General features: G+C 45.5%; 1 protein-coding gene across 3 annotated transcripts in view; it reads right to left on the minus strand.

Annotated features, from left to right (window-relative positions):
* LOC121590746 (acetylcholine receptor subunit alpha-like 1) overlaps positions 1-15,166 on the minus strand; it is a 62,297-nt gene extending 47,131 nt beyond the window's left edge. The window contains exons 1-2 of one of the 3 annotated variants that reach the window (XM_041910678.1): positions 14,327-15,166; positions 922-2,537 (exon numbers count right to left, since the gene is read on the minus strand). The gene's annotated coding sequence lies outside the window, so the exon portion shown is untranslated. Of the gene's footprint in view, positions 1-921; positions 2,538-12,826; positions 13,390-13,692; positions 13,902-14,326 lie in introns of those variants that run through there. The other 2 variants (XM_041910679.1, XM_041910680.1) reach the window with 2 other exon arrangements.
* Between the last annotated feature and the right edge of the window lie 7,864 nt (positions 15,167-23,030).

Raw genomic sequence — 23,030 nt, forward strand, 5'->3', positions numbered from 1 at the left:
GTTTCTTTATTAATGACGCCATAGATTTGATCTCGGAAATTGAATCGGAAGACGAATCACAATTTAACGAGATGTATTTTCTCGTGTTACCATTAGGTTCGGTGCGACTGTGTGTGAAGGTATTTTTATTCTTAAACAAAGAAAGTATAATAATTCATCAAATGTTACCTTTAGCCTTGCACCGTTCAAGTACGGACAAAAATACATAAACGCAAACAAATTTTGAAGTTATTTCGCTACGTACCAAAATTGCAGCCAACAACCAGGACGGCAAGCAGGAACGAAAACAATTTCCAAAGTGCGCTTTCAAGAAGCAACCAGAATGCCGTGCAAACACAAACACACTTACACGCCCAAGCACTCCAAATGCCTGTTCAGACTGGATTTCAAGTGCCAGAACTTGACCTAGGAATTTAGATTGCGAAACTCAACCGTTGCCAGCGGCAAAGCCTAGCGCTGGGATGCGTATTTGCACTGGAGTCTTATTCCGAGTCGTGGAGGGCAGCACATTTTCCCCCAGCAGCTCATACCGACACTTACGTGCTGCGTAGATGTTGCTGGAAGGTAAGGTGGTAAGGTGAAAATGAAAAAAAGGAACAGCACGGTGTGTGAGATAGTCCAGGTCGTGCTGCGGACGGATACATATTAGTTGCCCTGGGGCTGTTCGAAACTAAGTCTTGTTGCGGACGCTCTACGGTACACGTGGTCCACACTGGCGTTTGCCCAAAACGGAAACTCAAGCCACCTCCTGTCCAACAACAACAAACAACAAAAATCCTTGGCCCTCAAAACATTTCCAATTCATTTTAAGAACGTTGCACCACCAACCCCCACTTCCTTCTTCTCCGTAACAATAGAAAAATAAGAATAAGAAGAAGATGATGATGAAGAAGAAAAGAACAAAATTTCAGTGGTACTTACGGTCGATCCGCAAACCGGTGCATCGCCTGCAGCTGGCAGCCTAGCGCCTATGCGGAGCCTCCTTCTGAAGGAAGGCGGCACCTTTGGCACCTTCGTTGAATGGCGCCGTTCTCAGAGCCGTCGCGCAAACGCTGCCCCAGCGCCAACTGCGTCGGTGAGTCGCTAAAGCGGCAACCCAAAGCACACGTCAAACCACACACTCGGTCGTACCTGGGATGCGGCGCGAGCGTGCTGGGATACTCTGTTGTGTAATCTCTGGCCAAGCCTATATCCCTTTGCCGATTTGGTCAAACACACACGCACGTACACCCACACATACACATACACGTACACTGCAACTCACAACAACGTGTCGGTGTATCCGACCCCGTCACTCCGACTGCGATACACTCTTGGCCACGGCAGAACCGACGGTATGAACCACCCAGCTCTCGTTGGTAACTATGGTGACAATAACATGTATTGACAGCAGCAATCGTAAAATGGCAATGGCACTGGCTTGCTTAGTTAGTTTGCTTCAAGCACCTTTCACCGCCACCGCCGTTGTGGGTAGTTGACGTTTGCCCTTAATCCTTGCGTGATCCATCCAGGCCACCACACTTGCGAGGGAAGGATTGGCTTTATTTAACTTTTCTTTTAAAAATTTCAATTAGAATGAATTCACACAACAAACACACACGCACACGTACGACACACACTTGCGTTAATAGTACACCGATGATGATGAGGATGATGATGGCACATGGGGACACACACGCACTTACAGATCGCCGAACAACTACTCTATTCGATAGAGCGATAGAGTGAGCGAGAGTGAGCAAGAAGGGAGAATGAGAGATTGCTCTACTTTTGCTTTGAATTGTTTTGCACTGTTAAGAACACGTTGACACTTAAATATTCAATTCGCATGGCGAGAGTATATCATTATTCGTTTGGTTTAGCTATTTTGTTGTAAGCTTATGTTTTTAAATTCTACTAGGATAACATTTTTACAGACGTTCGAGTGTTACGCTAGTTCCATTTTCGTGTGAGCAATTCTAACCATGCGAGGGTTGCAATTACATTGTCGCCCTTTCTATGAACACACACACAGAGATACTGCCTTCAATTCCTTTATGTATGTGAGTAGGAAACTGTGATATTACGTGCGTTTTATTTCCGTTTCGATTACGCAGGAGAGGCGTTCTTCTTATTTTGTCTTATGTTTTGAACCTTTGACGCTACTTGCCAACAGCTGTAGCATACCGCAGGCACAGGCTTTCTGTGTGGCTAGTTTCGCTTTGTGTCGATGCTATCCCGTGCGGACACTACCAGTGGTTGCACTAAAACACTGACCAGAGCTGTCACCTGTTCCATACACTGCATTGTCGCTGCTGCACATGAGCGCGGGGCACCGTTATGTCTCACCGCGAAGCGAGCCCGATTATGCTATGTAGCCGCGCTTTAGCCATGCCAAACGGTGTGTTTGATTATGCTTTGCTTATCTACTGTTCTGTTCTGTATTGTACAGCTGCACGCTGAGCGGACGATTAAAACATTAGCGTTGGCACCGGTTATCTTCTACTTTATGACGGTCGCTCGGGGACGCCTTGATTCACGATCGAATTGACTACCATCTGTAAGCAAGAGAGCGAAAAGGAACGATTTAGGAAGGTAGCAGTGGGATACAATGTCATAAAAAGGAAGAATGGGTCCATTCAAGGCTCGAGGGAAAATATTCTTACACAGCTCTCCTGTCCCATCATCGATGGGTTCAAACTCCGAAAGTAAGATATGTTTGCTTATAATAATTCATTACTGTTAACCAATGTTAAAGCTGTTCTGTCTCCTTTTAAATAACGTTTTGTATATCTTCAGGCGATGAGTTGGGACAATGACCACATTTTCAGTATTAATTATGAAGACTTCATTCAAACTTTCAAAGATACTTTAATACCCTCATAGTACCGCCTTACTGAGCGAGTTTAGACAGTTCAGCATTCTGCCACGATCTAGCTTATTCGCTCGTGCTATCACAGCGAAACAATTAGTGCTATGGCTCACAAAACACACAAACACCGATAATAGAACGCAGAGTGGCAGAGGGCAGCCCTCCCTATCCCGGCACCCATCTGGCCAACAATCTGCTGACACACTCACTAACACGGTGTCATTATCGTACAAAATAATCCGACCCTAATCCAGCAACCGGTGGCAGCAACGGAACCAAATCGATTCACCAAACCACCGGTTCGTCCGTTTCGCTTGCCGATCGGTGCTCTCCCTGGTGCTCGCTTGGTACCGTGGCCCGTGTAGCAATATTTTGCTTTGCGCCATAATCCGTAAAAACTACAATTCCATATCGTCATCCCCGAATAGGGGCGATGAAGGGGAAGGGGAGTTAGCCTATATGCTATCCTCAATGCCAGCCGCTGCCTTTCGCCTCACCGAAATCCGACGGTTCGAACAGACTGACTACGGACGGATACGGGTGTCGTCATCCTTTGCCACAGCGACCGGTCAGACTTTGACGATTATGTTTAAAGCTTGTTTACATTACCTTACACACCGCTGGCAACCCGTTTTTGTTTTGCTTTTGTGCTTACTATTATCAACCACTGTGTCAACGAACGTTGGCCCGCATAAATTTGGATGCTGACAGGCAGCGGCTATGTGTTTAGCAAATGTAGGGAAACAAAGGCCGTGTTTGAGTACTGGGAAGCGGTGTCGAATGTTGCTTTTTTCCCTTATATTGTTACAATTTCTTACAATTATTATCTTTGATATTCGAAACAATATTGTACTAAATTGGTGAAAAAAAAAAACAATATAAAAATCTTTTTGACACACACTCTCTGTAAAGTGTTTTCTAATTTGACACAAGCATCTGTTTTTTGTTCCCTGTCCCAATTGGTTGATTTCCCGCAAACCAAGTCTTGATTATGATGGTGATGGTGATGATGATTGCGTGAACACTTTGCACAGGCTGTTAAAGGGAGCGGTAGCAGCTGTCACACTGTTCCGTTACATTTGCAATAGTTCGATTGGATTACGTACGCCAGCAGCAGCAGTAATCCAAAGTGTTTACAACAAAAAAAAAGGAAAGCACCATTCGCCACTCTTCCAAATGTTTCATTAGAAATATCCTTCCCTGGTGCTCCAAAATCAAAACGCTATTGAGGTAGCACGGATGTTGCGTTTGCGCTTTTCGGAGCAACCGATGCCGCACAGTGCTGCTTCCCCAAAACACAAACATACAGCCACACAAACACACATACATGTTATGCCATGTACTTCATATTTGTCACCCACCCCAGCACGTTATGTAGCGACTGCTCGTTGCGTGCGTGAATGCGAAACCACAAAACATACCCTTGAAAAAAAAAAAAAAACAGCAACAAGGAACTGCTCCCTATATCGCTGACGGGACAAGCATACATGTTTATTTTAACGAGCTCTATCATTGAAAGCAAAAGGAAGGGTAGCCCTCCCAACATCCGGCGAGCCGATGTTGATTTTAGCTTTTTGTCGGCATTCTTTCCTCTCTTTCCACTTCAAGCTCGCCCCGCTTTTCACTATGTTTTCACTTATTAAGAACGAAACAATAGCTGCCCCACCCTCCATCGGTGAGCGGTTTGTGTTTGGATTTTCACGCGGAAACGCACGTCTATCCCGCGGCTTGCCGCGCTCAAGTAAGCGCTCTGGCTGCGAGCTTAACAAAGTATCGCAAGCGGTGCTGGTTGGCTTATGGAACAAGCCTGTTGTTGTTTTTTTACTGCTTTTTTGTATTCGAATGGTTCTTTTGTACTTTTTCTGCGCGCATTTTTTTTTTTTTTTTGTATCTCCCCTGTTCACCCTCGAGGAAAGGAAACTGATGTGCTGGTACTTTATTTTTTGTTGTTCACTCTCTTTCGCCCTATTCTTTGTCTTTCGCGATTTGAATAGTCGTATGGCGAAAACACAGGCGACGAAAGCTTACCGTTAATACACCAGTCGGCCATATTTGGGGGTTAAAACTTTCACCAAAACCAAACAACTTTGCTTAAGTTGCGTTGCGGGCGTGAGAGTTGTAGAGATGGGAAAAAAGTGAAGGTAACATATCGCATACAGCACGCACACACACGCACACACACACACACACACACACACACACACACACACACACACACACACACACACACTGTCAAGGAAAATATGAATGCATACACGTACAGTGATAGGCCCCGTGGAGACGTTTTTGCCATCTCCCAGCCCATCCGTGCTATTAACATAACAAAGTGAAACAAAATAACCATTCCTGCTCGGTGTGATCGGTACTGGGTGTGCTGTGTACCAGGGGATAAAGGGAGGACGCTCGCAATGCACAAACGGAAATTCGAACCTAAATTAACACACACACACGCACACAGGCAAGCCTCTTCATCACCACTTCCTTACTGCTTACTTCCATCGTCCAAACACAACAACTGATGCTGATGCGCCGATGAAAGCAAAATCGCGCTGGCTAGAAAGCGAACAAACAACGCAAAACCAGAAGAGACTAGGAGGCAAGCGTTACGGCAAAACGATAAGGAAAACTTGATTATCGCTACCGTGGTATGAAATTTTAAGGCGCACCGACTACACCAAGAGACACGAACGTTGTTACGTTGCACTACCATCAGGCAGGCATAGGACGAGTAGGGGTGTCCAAGTGTTCGATGGAACAGCAGAACGACGACCAGCGCTAGCTCTTTCCATTGGAAAAGCGGGAAGACTTCCTGCCTTGTTTTTCAGCCGTACTTTGGTGAGCTCGAGGAAAAAAGAAAAAAGTTTCAAGCAATTGTAAATTACTGCCAACTTTTGAAATGTACTTATTTTGCTGGCTTTTCCAACTGCCAAACACAATTTGGTTGTTGGTTCTTTTTTGCTTTGTTTTTTGCTTGGTGAGTGCTGGAATCACTTTCAACACAGTTGAAGAGCTTTTCAATGAGCTTTTAGATATTACATTGTAGCTTCCTTTAGGCATAGTGGAGTTTTTTATGGATGTATATTTTATAATAATGTTTTTCTCTTCATATTTTAGCATGGCTTGGTGTAGTATGTAGTAGGTAGCATTTGCTGTGTATTTTGAATTTCCAGACGCTATGCGCTAAATTCTGCCTCGAAGATTTTTGTCGCTAAAAACATTATTTTGATCTACCGATTAGTTCTTGACCACTCACTTGTCCACTTTTTGAGACTTAGTTGAGTTTTTATTAGTTTTAGCAGCTGTATGTGCCAGAATTCTTCAAATCAAGACGCATAATCAATAAATAGAAGGTAAATGTACCCATAGTTGTGCAATTTGTAGTGGTACCGATGTGTTTTACTGGATTTAAAGTGTCAGGAAGGACAATTTCTAAATATTTGTCAACACATAGCAATTGGAATGTATTTTATCTTCGCAATCACAACCATTTTTACCATGAAACACATCAAATTTACGAAAAAATACATATTTTTTTGTGACTGCTTCGTTGTACCTATAATGGTGGTATGGTTCCTATAGTCGTCGTATTGTGTTCCTATAGTGGTGGTAAACAAAGATGCATCAAAAACAGTGTATAATATCAATGAAACTTAGTTTCGAAGCTGTTTTCGTATGAATAGCAAGGATTACTCCCATAATATAGGTTTCTTGCGTGATTTGATCGTTAAAAAATGTATAAATTTGATCGATGAAACTATTGACTAAAGTACTGCATCACACCTGTCGTCAACCTACACCCGGAAGAGTGTGTTTGATTTGAAGTCAATTTTTCATTTAGCAAAAAAACGAATTTTGACCTTTTTTTGATAAATTTCTCACATAAAAATTCATTTTTGTTGCTTATTTAAGTGAAAACAACGTGTCAAAAATATCCTCGAAATAAATCTAAAATGTCCTATTTTTACTAATTTTATGACTGTAATCACTATAGGAACATGCCTGTTTTGTGTACCTATAATGGTACTATGGTGAAAAACACTTAAAAATGCATAACTATGGTCAAAAGGCAAATAATTTTAGTAAAACAATTACATTTCATAACATTTATGTTGAAAAACTAGTAATTGCTTGGTTATGTGGTCATTTAGAACGTTAACAGAAATATGAGTTTCGTTATGAAATCCTAAGGATTTTGGAATATGTTGACACATTTAACAAAACAATGGATTTTTAGGTCACTTAGTAACGGAATGGCCTCATTTATCTTTAAAACCCTTTGTAAAATTCTAAAGCACATTTCACACTAACATAAATAGCTTATTTAATTTTAATTTGCCGTATGGACAGCATTTTAGTACAATACCACTACTATTGGCACTACCACCACTTTAGGTAGGTTTACCCTAATAAATAAATAAATAAAACCTTTTATATTCTAAAGAATATCTAGATTCATGTAATTCTTTTGTAACACATATACATATATCAACACTTTATTTCGTACTCTTTAAATGTAAAATATTAGTCGCTAACTTGTAGCTAGTCGTCACAGATCAGGTTAATTATCTAGTGCATTAATATTCATTTCTACTAATGAAAAATGTTTACATTTAAAGCTTAGAACTGTTGTCGGTACGAAAATGGCATAAATTGATGCATAGTGTTACACATTTATTACTTAGAAATAAAATCTGTACAACGACTGTAACACGTCTTTTAAGGCATGAATTGATCTTATCTTAATTTATAGTAGAGATAATCTTATGGCTCTGATTTATATTAAGTAAAGATAAGCGTGAATGCAAAAGCATAAAGCAAAGTTAATTAGTTAAAACAAATAAAATACCAGCACTGAATAAAAAAAACCAACCAATCGCTTCATACATCCTTGCACGAGTTTAATGAAATCTTTTATTCCGAGCATCTGAGCAGTGCAACGGATTTTGTTTGATGTCTTTTTTTTTGCGCTCCTCCCTTCTGTTCCATTTTCCCCTCTCAACATGGCTCAGCATTAAATGAGGGCGATTAGTTAGTGCCCGTACACACTCAGCCCTGATTGCAAAACTGACTGCAACCGAGCGCCCTACTTTACCGTGCTGCAGTGCTGCAGCTGAACCAAAACCCACACTCACCACACATCAATATCCACGCTATCGAGATCTTGCCCTCGGCAGTAAAACACATGCAAAAAACGAGGGTGCGGCTGCTACTGCCATCGCGCGGCGCCAGATAAGCGATTGTTCATTCTATTTTTTTTATCATGCCTCCCTGCACACCCATCGCTCTCTTCCATTTTCCAGACCATGCGCCCAGGGAGCCCTGGGAGTGGCATATGGGGGGGGGGGGGGAACCCTGCTCCAACAAAACCCCACAACACTGCACTGGGTAAAACGATGCATTCGGGAACGTAGCAAGAAAATAAAACCCACCCAGCACAGCACACACAGACGGCTGGAGACGAATCACGCTGCTTCGGCGTAAAACTTTGCACCCGAGCTTGAGCACCCACTTGATTTGCAGCTGCCGGTCTCTTGTCTGCTTAAAATGAGTGAAATTAAATTATACACTCGTCAGTGCAGCGACGCTTGGGCGGGGGTGTGGATGGCAAAGTCCCCCCCTTTGGACGTTCGTTTTCCCTATGCCGTAAGCCACACAGAAAGGGATGATTTTTTCTTCTTCTCTTGTTGCGTTGCTGTTGTTCCACGCCTCGCTTTGGCTTTGGGCACGCTGCACGCTGACGAAAGTCGATCAATCATCGAAAGGGGATATTATACGGTATCGAGACGCTGCTGGAGAGCGTTCGAAAGCGATACTCATCAAACCGCTTTGACCGGTGAAGGGTGGCAGCTGGAGCGAAAGCGAACGAGCAGAAAAAGGGACACTCAAAACATGATGCTCTGTAACCGGCATGATTTGAAATAGATGACTAGAGGGTTTTGCGTTCTCCCTTTCCCTTTCCCACGACCCCAGCTAGTGGGAGGGAATTGAATTTGAAACTTAAATTGGAAGCCGTAGTGAAATTGCTGCCCGGAATGACACTTTACACGTTGGCCAAACTTTACACGCACCAAGGAATCCGCACGTAATGTTTTACAGTAAAATGACATGCTTGCGCGGAAAGCCGAGAGCAAAGTTTGCTCGCTTCACGCTGCGTTCTACTACCCGCGACCAAAGTATCATAATCTGCGCAACTTTATGGCAAAAGTACAATTAACAGAAACATGGGCAGCGCAGGGGTACGTTTCCCACCGCATCGCATTGCGAACCCATTGCGAGTGGGAAACAGTAGCAAGCGATCTTAACCAACCGGAAATTTCATTCCTCGCAGCCTGGCACGCCTCGGATTTCTCAACCCCGTGACGAACTGGACGACAACTGGGGACCGAGCGCTCGAACCGCGATAAAAATGATCGTTTTATTGAACCTTCCCACTTGCAGGGCGTGCTGCTAGTGTGCCGGAGACACTTTTTATATCCAACCTCGTGGGCCACGCTTGCGAACCGAGCCATTAAAACGATACCGCCGAAGAAAACAGTGTTGACAGTGTTGGAACAAGAAAAAGTTTCCGAACCCTCTGCAGTTTCTTTTGCTCTGCTCCACCCAACTTCTGTTCCCTTTTGTGCGCTCCGGGTGTGTGTGTGTGTGTGTGGGAGCGTTTGTCGGTCTAGTTTATTCGTTTCTGCATTTTTACCGTTCCACTTCCACTGCACTGCTACAAAGCGCAAGCGAAAGCAAAGCACAACAAAACAGAACCTAAACGAACGAACAAGCACACACCAGCAACGTAAACAAGTTTATTTACCCTTGGCTCTTGCGCACCCGTGGTCGGGGCCTGCGTGTCTTGCTCCGTGCTTGAAACGAAATGTTTTTAATTATTAATTTTCTGCAAACATTAAGCAAGCCGAAGTAATCCATCCAGGGCCGCTTTAAGGTTGTACCCGCTTTCCGGTGCGCTTTTCTTCTCGAGTGCGTCCCGGGCTTGTCTGGCAGGGTGTGGGGCCAAATGGCGAAAAAGGCCATCATTATCCGCCGCCGCGTTTGCCGTCGTCTCGTTCGGCTCATTATGACGCGCTGATGTACAACGTCGTTATCATCAAAAGTACAGCGATTTATCATCGCTTCGCTCCCCTCATTTTCACTAGAAAAAGCGAACACCGACTGAGCGTCATACGGAATCGTAACACGTTTCAGATCCACGCCCCCTGCCGCGTCGGTTCGGCTGTGCCGTTGTGATGATTTGTTTCCGAGTGCAACGGACGTGATTAGAGCAATTGCGAGCCGCGAGCCGTCAGCACGCGATGTCGCCACCACCACCATCATCATCATCATCATCATTATGCACCGGCGTGGGTGCACGAGCTCGCTGGAGTTGTTTGAATTTTATGCACTTGGGGCGAGTCCGTGCTACCCGGGACAGCCTCCATAACTTCCCGTCCGTGGATGCTGCGAGCTGATTAGTGAAGTTAGCAGCAGCAACAACGGCGGGAAGGTTGAAACTCATCAAGGCTGTTGACGAAATGTGTCGCTTACAAATGTAGAAAAGGGAAGTGGATTGTGTCGTTGCCCATAAGCCTTCGGTCAATCGATAAGCGTTAGCGATTCGAAGCACGGAGCTTTCGCCCGTAAATGAGGAATTGGATTGACGTGACGAGATGGTTTAATTAAGCTGTTTATTTTTTTAAAAATAATTTTCAACTATAATTGACCCATGTCTTCTTCTTCTTCTTTGGCGCAACAACCGCTGTCGGTCAAGGCCTGCCAGTACCCACTAGTAAAGTGAGCTTGGCTTTCAGTGACTTATTGTTACCATAGCAGGATAGTCAGTTCTGCGTATGGGAGCACGGTCTATTCGGGACTTGAACCCATGGCGGGCATGTTGTTAAAGTCGTACAAGTTGACGACTGTACCACCAGACCGGCTCTATTGACCCATGTAAATTGGTAGAAAAGGCTCAAATGATATGTTGTGGTCAAGTTTGAATAGTAGGCAAAATAGTGGATCATTGGCAAGCCGGATGGGATGGTAGTGAGTATAGTAAACAAAATAATTACTGCAAAAATCTAAATTTAAATGTCCTGACTTTGCTGGACAATTGTATAAGCAATGCGAACCAGTGTGATTCAAAGTGTAACTTGACCGTCCGTTTACAAGAGGTGAAATATACAGCGAAATGAACTATTTGACAGGTGAAATATCTCTCAGATACAGCTAAAGGGTTGGGGGAGATACAACATCCGCTTTCGATATTCACTTAAAAGGAATATATTATCAACCAGAACATTCCCAAATTGGAAGAGATGATGAGTTGTTGACTGAAAATTAACGAAAGGCTTGATATGGAAGTTTTTTAATGGATTTAACTGCGATTTTGTACGTGTTATTTGTTTACATCAGCTAGTTGCTGTGATACGTTATGTGACAGATATTTCGCCTGTCAAATAGTTCATTTCGTTGTATACTTAACCTCGTGTAACTGCGCGGTGAGCTAGTAAGTTTTAGGTTTAGGTTTAGTAAGTTTTCTTCTGTCAATTGTACGTAATGTTCAAAAAAGATAGTATTAAAATGCAATGTTTCATTTGTAGACCTCAATTATTGCAATTTTAAGGTGAAATTTATGCTTTAAACATTGAGGTTCGCGTTAAAATAAATGATTAAAATAAAAGATATGGAAAAGAATCTTTCGGGCAAACCTGTACCAATTGATGTTTCGTTGGATACATTTCCGCCCTTATTGTGCATCCTCAAGCCGAGTCTAATCTCTTAACCTGGCCGTGCAAATCATCAACCAAACCAAACAACAGCTGTCAGGACTGTCACTTAGATCCACACAAACGCCATACACAACTGCCAGCCAGCTACGATCCGCACAACTAGGAAAATCTCTCCATTTGAAACAGACGCATAAATTACAACTCAACTCACAAGATCAAAGGGCAAAGTCAACGTTGCACCTCTAACAATAAACAAACCTGACGTGGCCGACATCTAAGCTAAGCTCAGACTCAAGCCTAGCTTCACTGCTGCAATGGCAGCTACTGACTGCTGCTAACAGGTTGGAAAATGGGCCTCACATGGCGCACACACCTACACACCTTGCCACACTGGGCCACCGTAGCGATGACGGGACGGGCAGTGGACATGAAATTGATTAATTCCATTACCACCGTGGTGGGGTCGAATGCGTGAACAAAACCGTTGACAGGTGGGACACATATTCCCGAATGTGTTGTGTTTTGGGGTTCAGCGTCAGAAAATCCTTTCTCGGCAGCTTTGCAGACAGCCGAAGCTGATCCATTCGAACCCTTTTTTTTAAGGCGACATAATAATAAAAAAACACTCCGAGAGCAGAGTAGAAAATAAATCAGGAACATCATTCGTTTTCGCTTCACGTCAACCCTAGGCCACAGCATAGGCTTTCGATTAGTGTACCTTTTGGGATGTGTTATTTAGCAATTAATCATTCTTCAGACTACTTTTAAAAAATCACAGCACGTATTTTAGAACAATATTCACACAAAATACATTCTTTAAAAAGACATTAACACAAATTGACTTCACGTTCAAAAATCCATTAAAAAAAAGGCTCCGTTTCACTTGATATTCGTAAAACAAAAATCATTTGTGCTAGCTTGCTGATGTTTTCATTTAGATAGTATCTTCCAAAGATCAAAGTCTACGCGATGACGAAGCTGCCCTCTCGAGCGTTTCAAGCTGGATCGTAAACTATCCCTTGACAGGTCGCACCTTCACCGAACAATGCGCTTTGTTTGGGGCACCGAGCATGTAACCTTCTTCTGATGAGCCGTTCACTTGCATCCTCTCCACCACCCACCTAACCACCGCACACGCATCACAAAACAACTTTCCAACTGTTGTTGTCGTGGCCCACTTTTGTCTCGTCCATGAAAGTGTCAGACAAAAAAAAAAATGGAAGAATGAGCAGACCAGAAAAAAGGGCAGTGCAGCAACACTTACGCATACCGCACCATTGCTTTTTGGTCCGATTTTATGTTTCACCACCATCACCAACCGAATGACTAAACTACAAGTCCCGTAAACACACAAAGACACACACACACACACCGTGACCTAGACTGTGACCTCATCCCACACTGTTGGGGCGAAACCGTCCTAATAAGGAGCTGTGTCGTACGTCTTAACCGCCCCATGGGCTAACTGAGCTTGTCGCCCCCGATCGAGCATCATGCTGCGTCCCAATGATGACGTGGATTGCAGCTGGCACGTCACCGAATTTGACACTGAGGCGCGTCCACACCGAGGCAGCAACTAGCAGCACGCCCTGTCGTTGTATCCTTTTCTTTGCACGACCACAAACACAAACACACAGCAGCAGAGTCCTACACACCCAAAGGCAAAGGGCATACAGACACACACACGCGCACTGTCACATTTACCGTACACGTGCAACTTTATACAGTGGTTCAAATCAGCTCACTGAAAGTGTCCAAAAAAACACACACGAGATGTACACACGCCTGACAAAGCCTACTGCTTTTGGTTCGGAAAATGGAGAACTGATGTGTTTTAACCTTTCCATTTAAATACGCACACACAAACACAAACACGAACATACAGAGAGTCCTTTGGTGAAAACGTGCGATAAAGTGATGCTTCGGGTGATTGCTTCTTGTAGCATCATAATTTTGTTCGAAAAAGTCCATAACAGCTAAGAACGGTCGGAAACAATAAGCGAATTTCAGAATTTCCTCTAACATCTACCTATCGGTCCTATCGGTGGTGCACTTCTTTGGCTTATTACACTGTCTTTTGAAGGTACGGTTAGGTCTTCTACTTTTACAACAAAAAAAGCTATTTTATACCGTAAATACTGATCCCTGGGAGCAGTGCTTCAGCCCACACGGTCGAGCTTGCCACATCCCGCACACGGGTGGAGCTTGCTGTGTAATATCGCCCTTTTTTTGTCGGTTCGTTGCTGTACTTGCTCCTTGGTACAGCAGTGGAATTTTCCCAGCGGAAAATGTTAGGCGTTTTTCGGTCTCACAAACTTCCCAAAATCCGCACCATACTCACTCACTCTCCGCAACTGCCCCCATGGCCTATAACCTACTCACTTTAGCACACACACACACATACTCACACATACTCACACACATACACACAAACATGACTCTCTTGCTTTCTCTTTCCCGCTCACTCTGCTGCTCTCGGTAGGCGCATCGCTTTCGAGCAACGGGCTCTCTGTTGTTGCTGTTCTGGGCACGGTGACAACGGAGGACGTTGATGATACTTTGATGATGCTGCTGATACAATGACAATGGCGATTTCGCCTAGCCACTCACGTGCAAGAGGAAGGAGAAGGAGGAAGCTGCTAAAAAGCTAAGCAGGGGTCCTGTCGGCCGTGCGTGACCTCTGGGCTTCGGCGAGCGGCGGATTACATGGTCCGCTAAGCTGTAGGACACAAACTGCGGACAGTTGCTGTTGGGATTATCTTACCAAGGAATGTTCCACGGTGCTGCTGCTGCTTACGGTGTCTGCTACCAGATGCTACGGTGCAAGCAAACGCTCTACTTGTGCATTGGTTGTTTGTGGTTACTACTAACTGCTACTGCTGCTGCTGCTGCTGCTACTGCTGCTGCTGCTGACACTGCTTACTTTACGCTATCAATCGCTCAACATCCCACATGCATCAAACCGGGAACGTCTGGCGTGTTCCTTACACGGGCCAGGGGGAAAAAACAGCTCAGTCGCTTGACCACGACAGATACCTCCTGCGAGAACCGTGCTGCTGGAACCTGCGAGGAAGGGGCCGTTGTAGCGCTTGCTACGCGCTTGCACGGGGTTTTCGGTTTTCGAGGGCGTTTTCCGTTACGGGCAGCCCGTCTATTCTTTCACCACTGCCGAGTCGCGTGGCCACACGGAGCAACCCGAAACGACCGAGCAACGAGCACTACCGCCACCCAGGTCAGGTTCACCAGGAGGGCCCTCTGTTTTGCTTCTCACTCGAATGCAGCCCAAAACCTGCACCAGGACCGCAACTGGACCAAAACGTCACACTACCGTTCCGCAACTAGCCAGCCAGCGTTTCGCGTTTTGTGTGTGAAGCCTGTTTTCGTGCGCTTTTTTTGTGTGTGTTAATCTCTTCTCACTCTCTGTTCTTGCCTTGGTTCCTGGCTTCGGTTTGCTGTGGTGTCGGTCGCGCCCCGGGCGCTCCTGTCCTGTCGTGCGGTGCAGCGTTGCAGAATGGTGTGCGTTTTGGGGTTAACAAAAATTATCTAATATTGACAACAAATCGCAATCGGTAACAAACGGTCGAGGCGATTTCATCAATCCGCGGGCTCAAAGGCAACTGGAGATGGCTGAGAAAAGATCAGTGGCTGCGCAACTGCGCAGGTCTGCAGCGGTTCGACGCGCAGCGAGCGACGGCACCCGTACGGGCCCCGAAACCACGCGCGGCCAGCCCCGATGTTGGATGCGTTCGGGCCCCGTATGCGTCCTCGCTCGCTCTCGCACCTTCGCGCGGTCTAGTGCCTGGGCCTGGGACGGGTTGATACGGCTTTCGCCAACCGTTCGGGATGCTGGCACCATCTCTCCATCTCTATCGCCGTGCTCGCGGCAGCCTCTCGCGTGCTCTCGTGCGCTTGCACAAAAACACGGAGATGCGGCTAAGATGAGCCGAGAGCGGGAGAACGAGCGAAAGAGAGCAAGTGAGCGACCGTGCTGTCCCGTTCCACGGTGGTGAATGGTGAAGCTTTCGCTTGGGAAAACTTTATCTCATGAGTTTTCACACATGCACACACACACACACACCAACCCAAGTCCTTAACTGCTGTTTTTGCTGACGGGTTCGCCCTGTTCTTCACTGTTCAGCTCACAAATGACACACCTTCTCACGTGGCCCGACGGGCATGATGCGCTCGACGCAAGACATCGTCTCCTATTTTCCTCTGTTTTTGTTCTCTCTCTCTCTCTCTCCGCTCACATACACACACAAAAAGGGAGTGCCCCAAGTGTCAGCTTACAGGGAGTTCGAGATCGGACATTCAGGAAGCTCCGAACCGTCCGCACGATTCACGCCACATCATCATCATTATCATCATCATCATCATGGTCCCGGTTGATCCGGTCGTACTTCGGGTTGCGGGAGTATAAATTCCTTTCTTTCATTCTTTATAATTTTTATAGTATTTGGGCAGGCCACGACCGTAAAGGGCTCGCACGGACGTCAACACAGTCGTGACGGTTGTGCTCACTAGTGCTCATTTTCATACGGCTCACCGTTGTTGGCTCACTATGGCTCACTGCAATGGATGGTGGTGGTGGGTGACTGTTGATGGAAGGGTGGATGGAGGGATTTTTACTACCGTGGGAACAGTTGTTTTACGAAAAGGCAGCCAGCGAAAACAGCTACCCGTTTTGCCGAGGTCGCGCGTTAAGGGGTATAAGCAACGGCAAACGGTCCGGCTGACGTTTGTGCTTTCGAATGCACACTGCAATAATAACCACAAAGGGCGGGCACGCCGGGAAAGATTCGGCAGCTGGGGCGTCAGACAATATGCCAGACGGGTCGAATTGGCGCTGGGCGAGACGTTCCTGTTGGGGGTTTTGTTGGCAATTTCTTGCAGGATTTGCGATACAAAAGATAGTTTTTCGGTTGTTATAAAAATGATTCAAAATTGCTTATTTGAGGTGGTGGGGTAGAGGTCAATATATTCCTTATGTTTATAGATTTTTCATGTTTGGAAGTTTGTTAAGATGTTTGTTTAATAAATACTCCATAAAAGATAAATGAGAGTTCTCAGCATTCAGAGTGGATGGAGCCAAAGAATATGGAGCTAGAGCCAAAGAAGATAAGTTATAAATCAATTTTACAAAATTATCTAATGTTTTAAATACCTATGATTTGCTTCAATATCTTCAACCCTCTCATTAACAATCTGTTTCTCCGCTTCTTTTAGTTCAAACAATGTTGTTGTTCAAAAGAATTACTCACAATCGAGAAGATGCTAAAAGAAGGAAACCGAAATCATTCGATACCACATCACATGGCACGTTGTGTACGAGAAAAAAAAGCCTCTGAACAAGACCGTATAGCGTTCTAGCTAACTATTGCAGCAACAGAAGAATTACAAAAAAAAACCCGAATATTTTGGGCGTGAGGTGACGATGATCGTGACAACACACGCGAAAACTGTGGCTGAGCGCCCGCACCAGCATCGTGAGGCACGAAAGACACGCGAAGATGATGGCACTGATTCCGGTGAGCACAGCAAACAGCGCCGAGCGCACGGAGCTCTCCGTGGACGGATTTCTTCGCTCGCAAGCCAAAGGGCGAGGACGGTCATATTAAAAGACGCCACAGATGGGCGCACATGGGCTAAAACTTCTCTTTTGGGGCCGAGAAAGGGCCGCTGTCTGCCGCACTCTTGTGTAGTACAAACAGCGAGAGAGAAGAAAACCGAAATAAAGGGAGAGAGAGAGAGTGAGCGAACGATAATGTACGATAAGATATGTGGGAACAAAAGCAGAGCAAGCGGGCGTGAGAAGATGGAAAACAGAAAGGGTACGTTATCACATGGCACTAGACAAACGGTTACTGCAATGTTGGGGCAAGCCAGGCAGGACACTTCATCCCGAGCAATACACACACAAGAAAGAAAGAAAAAAAAACTCTAAAAAGGCACAAACACTCAACCACATCCAGCTTCTCGTTGTTGGGTGTTGTACACAAAAACGAAAGTTTGGCAGAACAGTCATCGCAGGGCAAGCGACAATCGGCAAACAAACGATGGTAGGCATGCTGCGAGGCTGGGTGGGTGTGAAAAAAGGAAGAGATCGTTCGTTGATTTGGGCCTTGCTTGCCTATTGGTAGGATCGGGACACACACACACACAGTATAATAGCACACCGTGTGACAGTGAGCAGCATGAGCCAAACGCAATGAACGTCAGTGTGGGCAGACTTTTCGCAGCCGTTTGTTTTTGGCTGACAGTGAGTTCAGGGTGTTCCCAGCGGTCGCATAAGTAAATGGGCGACAAACTGCACCAGTCGATGGCAGACATGAGAGCGATCGGGATGAGGCAAGGGCGGTACAGAGGGAGGCAAAAAGGTCGTCCCAGTTTTTTGACACGATTTTCGAATCGGAAGGGTAATAGCGTTTTGCATGCAAAGCGGTCGTGGAAAGTGTGGAAGCTGTCCGGAATTCGCTGTCGAAGCTGTTTACGCCCTGTGCGCTGATGGTGGTAATGATGGTAGGTAGAAGGGCAGAATGGGCAGGAGGAGGAATCGCATAAATGACCTCACAGATTGAAGCTATCTTCGCGTGTGGAGGAAGAGGTGAAACTTGATCTCAGCGTACTCAGTGCTTGGGTTAGTGGCGTGGGGTGGAGGTAAAGCCATTTTACTGTGACGGGGCAAACAGTCATAATCGGTAATGTGGGTATGTGTGTGCGTGCGAACCGAAATCAATCGTAAGTATTCGTGCACCCTGTTTGGGTGGAGTTTCACATTTTCACGCAAATTCATGAAAAATTTGCCACACACTGAAAGAAAGAGCGTAAAAAGCCTTGAAGTTCACTCTGGTCCATCCTCGTACATTGTTTTTTGTCGATTATTGATATCTACTGCTTCTTTTACTGCCCTCCATCAACCAGTTCAATCCCTCCATTCACGGGGTGGACATTCATCAGCGCTGAATGTGTCGATATATTGATTTGCTTTCCTTTCCTCTAAATTAATCTTCACCCTGATCTGTTATCGATAGCACAACACAGCTCGGTCAAGAGAACACATCCGGCATTCAAGCATCCAGTTCCGTCTTTGTGACGCTTGCCATCCATTGCCAGGGGTTTCATGTCGGCGGGCAGTGTCCGATTTCCGCTAGCTCCTTTTGTCCCACTGCTCGTTGTTGTGCGCAAATCAGCACTTTTGTTTACCCACAGACACACACACACACACACAAGCACACATAGCGCTAACATGCTTGCAATAAATCATACCGTTAGCTAACTAGCCTGCTTCCGCTGCACAGTCCGTCCGGGTATGGTGGCCGGGTGTCGAGCGATCTCGATAACGGGCACGGGAGAAAGCACCGATCGGCACCGGATCGAGCTAGTTCCGGCTCAAGTATTGTGTTAAGGTTCCACTTCATAAGGCAAGTACAGCACACCCGCAAACACACGACGATTTTAAACACTGTGCAAAAGGGAAGCCCCAGGTTTGCGAAATTGGTTGCTCACAATCCAATTACAATCACGATCGGTTTCCGAAGAAATCTGGCTTTGCACATTAAAACAACACTGTGCCAGCTTAACGAGAAAAACGTGTGCGTGTGCCGCCTTCTGGTGCGCTTTCGTCACTCGTTTGCCCGGGTCCACGCTCATCCGGATTTACTGCCCCACTCTCGGGACACTGGCAAAGCTTAGGTGATGTGCTTGATTTAATCGCAATCCACTTGCTTCAAGTGGCAACTGCCCCTTTCACCGACTCCAACTATACACAGTCACACCCAACCCAACAGACGGGGAGAGTCCCAGCAGCAGCACCAGCAGCAGCAGCAGCTACAGCAACACCATCGACAGCGGATGTGTATTTATTGCTAATTAAAACTCTTCGATCCCTTGATTAGGTCGCCATTGTGCAGTGCTCCTTCGGTCGCTTGTGTTGAAGCAATATGACTATACCTCTTTCCAGTAAGGCGAACGCTTACCATTGCCTTCGGGCGTAGAAAAGGGCACTAACGCAACGCCACAACAGAACGGTGCGATTGAGCCCGTTGAGCGATGTGTATGTGTGTTTGTGTTGGAAAATTATAAAACACAAAATTAGCCATGTTTGGTTAATCTTTCTGCCTGATTACCCAAACCGAGCTGGTGCGTGGGCTAATGGGAGTGAATAAAATCGGAGCCACCTCCGGTGCCTACATCAACAAGTACCGGGCGTCTCCATCGTACCCGGGCGTAATTGACGTAGCAGGCCGGCTCACCAGCACGACGGCTGGCAAATGGGTGCGGCGTATTAGGTGATGCTGAATGATTTTGAATGATGGTTGGCTATGTAGTAGAAGCTGCACGTTCTATTGCTCGTACTTGGGTTTCGTAGGGAAACCAAACGAGGCAAACGATTTAAAATCTGTTTTTAATTGTTGGATAATATACGGCGAGGCATAATATTCAATGTAAGGGTATATAATGATACTTTCTTCTCAGATTCAGCTTCTATGAACTTGTAACCATATACAAAATTTATGGTAATCAAGTTTTTTTCGACATTTTTGTTCTAGGAAACACCTGTTGCTGATAGGAAAAAAAAAAGATAAACGAATAAACTGGCACATTACTACCTTCCCGTAGGTTTTGCAAAATATAATCATTTTTTTATCGTTTACCAATTACATCAAAGGGCTTAATAAGAGTTTTTAATTAGTTTTTGCAAGGCTAGGGACAAATTATTTTTCTCCTTTGTAACAAATCAGCATGGGCACAAGGGTAGAGAGAGAGAGAGAGAGAAAAGAAAGAAAGAGAGAGAGACTGACAGAGAAAGAGAGAGAGAGATAGAGAGAGAGGGGGGGAGGGAGGGAGAGCGAATAAAAAATCAATTGATGCATATTTAAGTTTTGCTGTATAATATGAAATAGAGAAAAGATTGATGGAAAGCTGTAATGTATAGAGGCACATTGTCCCTAGACATAAGCGTTTTTTTATAAATCTCGGTGTTGTGAGTTGGTATCAAATTGTTTTTCTATTTGGCGTAACGTTCAACACGGACGAGCTGGCCTATACACAGACTTTCGAGACTTAATTCATTATCACGCAGCCGGATAGTCAACCCTTGCTACGGGAGGACGGTCCATTCAAGGCTTGAACCCATGACGGACATGTTATTGAGTCGCTCAAGCTGACGACTGTTCCACGAGACCGTGCTATCATATTTCTAAAAAATACTACACATTTCTTCAGTAAATGTATACACCTGCAACGATCACTGCGATAAAAACAAATCGCTGCACACATCCCCATAATGGCGAGATTTACATGGTGCCAACATGTTTCCCTCCCCTTACACATGCACATACTATTGCTAGAGACCCATTTGTGAGCCTACTGCTCCATATTTCACACCCGTTCGACACGCACGCGTTCCGGGTGCGTACATCTCACCGAAGAACGCTAACGGCCGTTCGACAAACGAACGATGACGACAACCAACCAACCGACCAGAGCAGAGCAAACGACCGACCGTTGAAGGTTTTTCGATGATGCCAGCTGGACCGAACGGGCAGCGCTCGAAATGCGATAAATTATCTTCTTAGCACTAATTTATGGCTAATATTGACTTGCGGGTTGAAATCTTCCATCGCTTTCGGGACGGTACCCGCTGTGCGAATAGTTTTCTCTGGTTCGGTCAGTGGGACGTTCCATTCGTCGATTCGTTCCATTTCGTCTAGTCTCGTCTAGCTCTGGCACAGTAATGTTGGCCACCATTTGCGATTGCACCGTACGTACGTGCAGGATGAAGCGGCTCGCAAGAAAAACGACACTGGCCATAACCGTTTACTGAGAACACATCACGCGTTTGCTGATGCTGAATGGCACCTTACCGGAACGGAGCGACCGGGTAGGGTAAGTACCCTATCCAGAAACTCCCTCAGTAAGCTGGCCCGTGCGATAAAAGATCTGTGCGAATGAGTTCCACAGACTACTTGCTGGCGGAATGTGTTGAATGGGTTCGTAAAATTTACCGTAAAGAATATTATTGCTAGTTGAGTAGCTGGAAACACGGCCGAACGAAGGGCCCCCTCCTTTGAGCAAATACATCCTACTCACTACTCTCTCTCTATCTCACCCTCCAAAGCGAACGGAATTCATGAACTGTGTACCGTGATTTATGGCGAGACATCCTGCAAAAACAAAAGCAAAAAAAAAAGAATCAAAGCGAAACCATTCCGGTACTATAGCCCACTCCCATCGATGCAACGAATCATGAACAATTATGTTTTCCTTCGCCCGATCCTGCTTGAAACGGAACCTACAAGACGGAGCAGTGCTGGCCGATAAGCTTCATCGCAGCTTCAGCACCGTCCATCTGCTTGACTGCTCCCTCGCTCGGCTTATGGATGAGTCCCGAGGGACTCGCTCGGCCAGGGTGGAAACTTTCGAGTTTCGAGTTGGAATTGGATTGGGATGACTTTTAACTTTCCGTGCAGTTGGAGCAGCGGGATTCCACAGTATAGCCGCGAGCATTCGGCAAAGGGCTAGCTGGCGTTTGCGTTTTTATTTCCCCATTATTTCGCACCCGTCAATGATAAATAAGCTTCACAGGGGCTCGAGTTCTGAGTGCAGTAGTTGTTCTGTTATATTTGCCTCGGCTGTCGGTGGAGATGCTAATTTGATGCCAACGAAACCATGCCAATGTCCAATAAATCAATCGAGCGGGGTGAGAATAGATTGATCGTTTGTTTCCTTCTTCCGTCGCCTTTAAAGTGGTTGTTTGTAAAAAGACAATTGAACAAGGCAAATATCCCAAAATACCCAATGTCTGATTTGTCGTAAATGTTTGTTCATTCATGTATGAACGCATTATTTAAAGGCATTTGTTAAGATTAGACATGAGCTGATTATCGTGCAACGTGATATTTGACGTGTTTGATCTGCGCATAATTTCAATGCGTTATGGTCACACCGAGCCGTTCGTTAAAGTTAAAGGACAGTCATAAGCATCATTAGATAACCCAAGCTTCAGCAACGTTCAGCAATACACTCCAATAAATCAATCCATTCAGCTCTTCTTTCTTACTCAAAGCAGTGCCATTTACTTTGGACAATATCCTACCACAAACTGCCTACAATGATGCCCTTTCCATTAGTAAATTAGCAAGTGGCATAGAAAGAGCGTAGAAGAAGAAAAAAGCACACACACACACATTAGTTTTCAACCCCCTCGGTGAGATGCGAACCTGAGCAGCATTAAGCAAAAAGTTTCAGTTCCCCATTGTACGAATTATGCTCCCCACGGACGCAGACAGTACGCTCGCCGTGCATACAATCTGCACGGCGCGTGCTGGGCTCACCAATAGCATTCACTCACGCTTTCGTGTGACGAATCGGTTCCCTCCGATGGCCACCGGTTTTGGTGGTGTGAGGGGGGAGGGGGGGGGGCACTATAGCCCTCCAGCATTGGATGCTCTTGCCTTTCAGCGCAT

This window comes from Anopheles merus, chromosome 2R (genome assembly GCF_017562075.2).
Source record: "Anopheles merus strain MAF chromosome 2R, AmerM5.1, whole genome shotgun sequence".
NCBI classification, from domain to species: domain Eukaryota; kingdom Metazoa; phylum Arthropoda; class Insecta; order Diptera; family Culicidae; genus Anopheles; species Anopheles merus.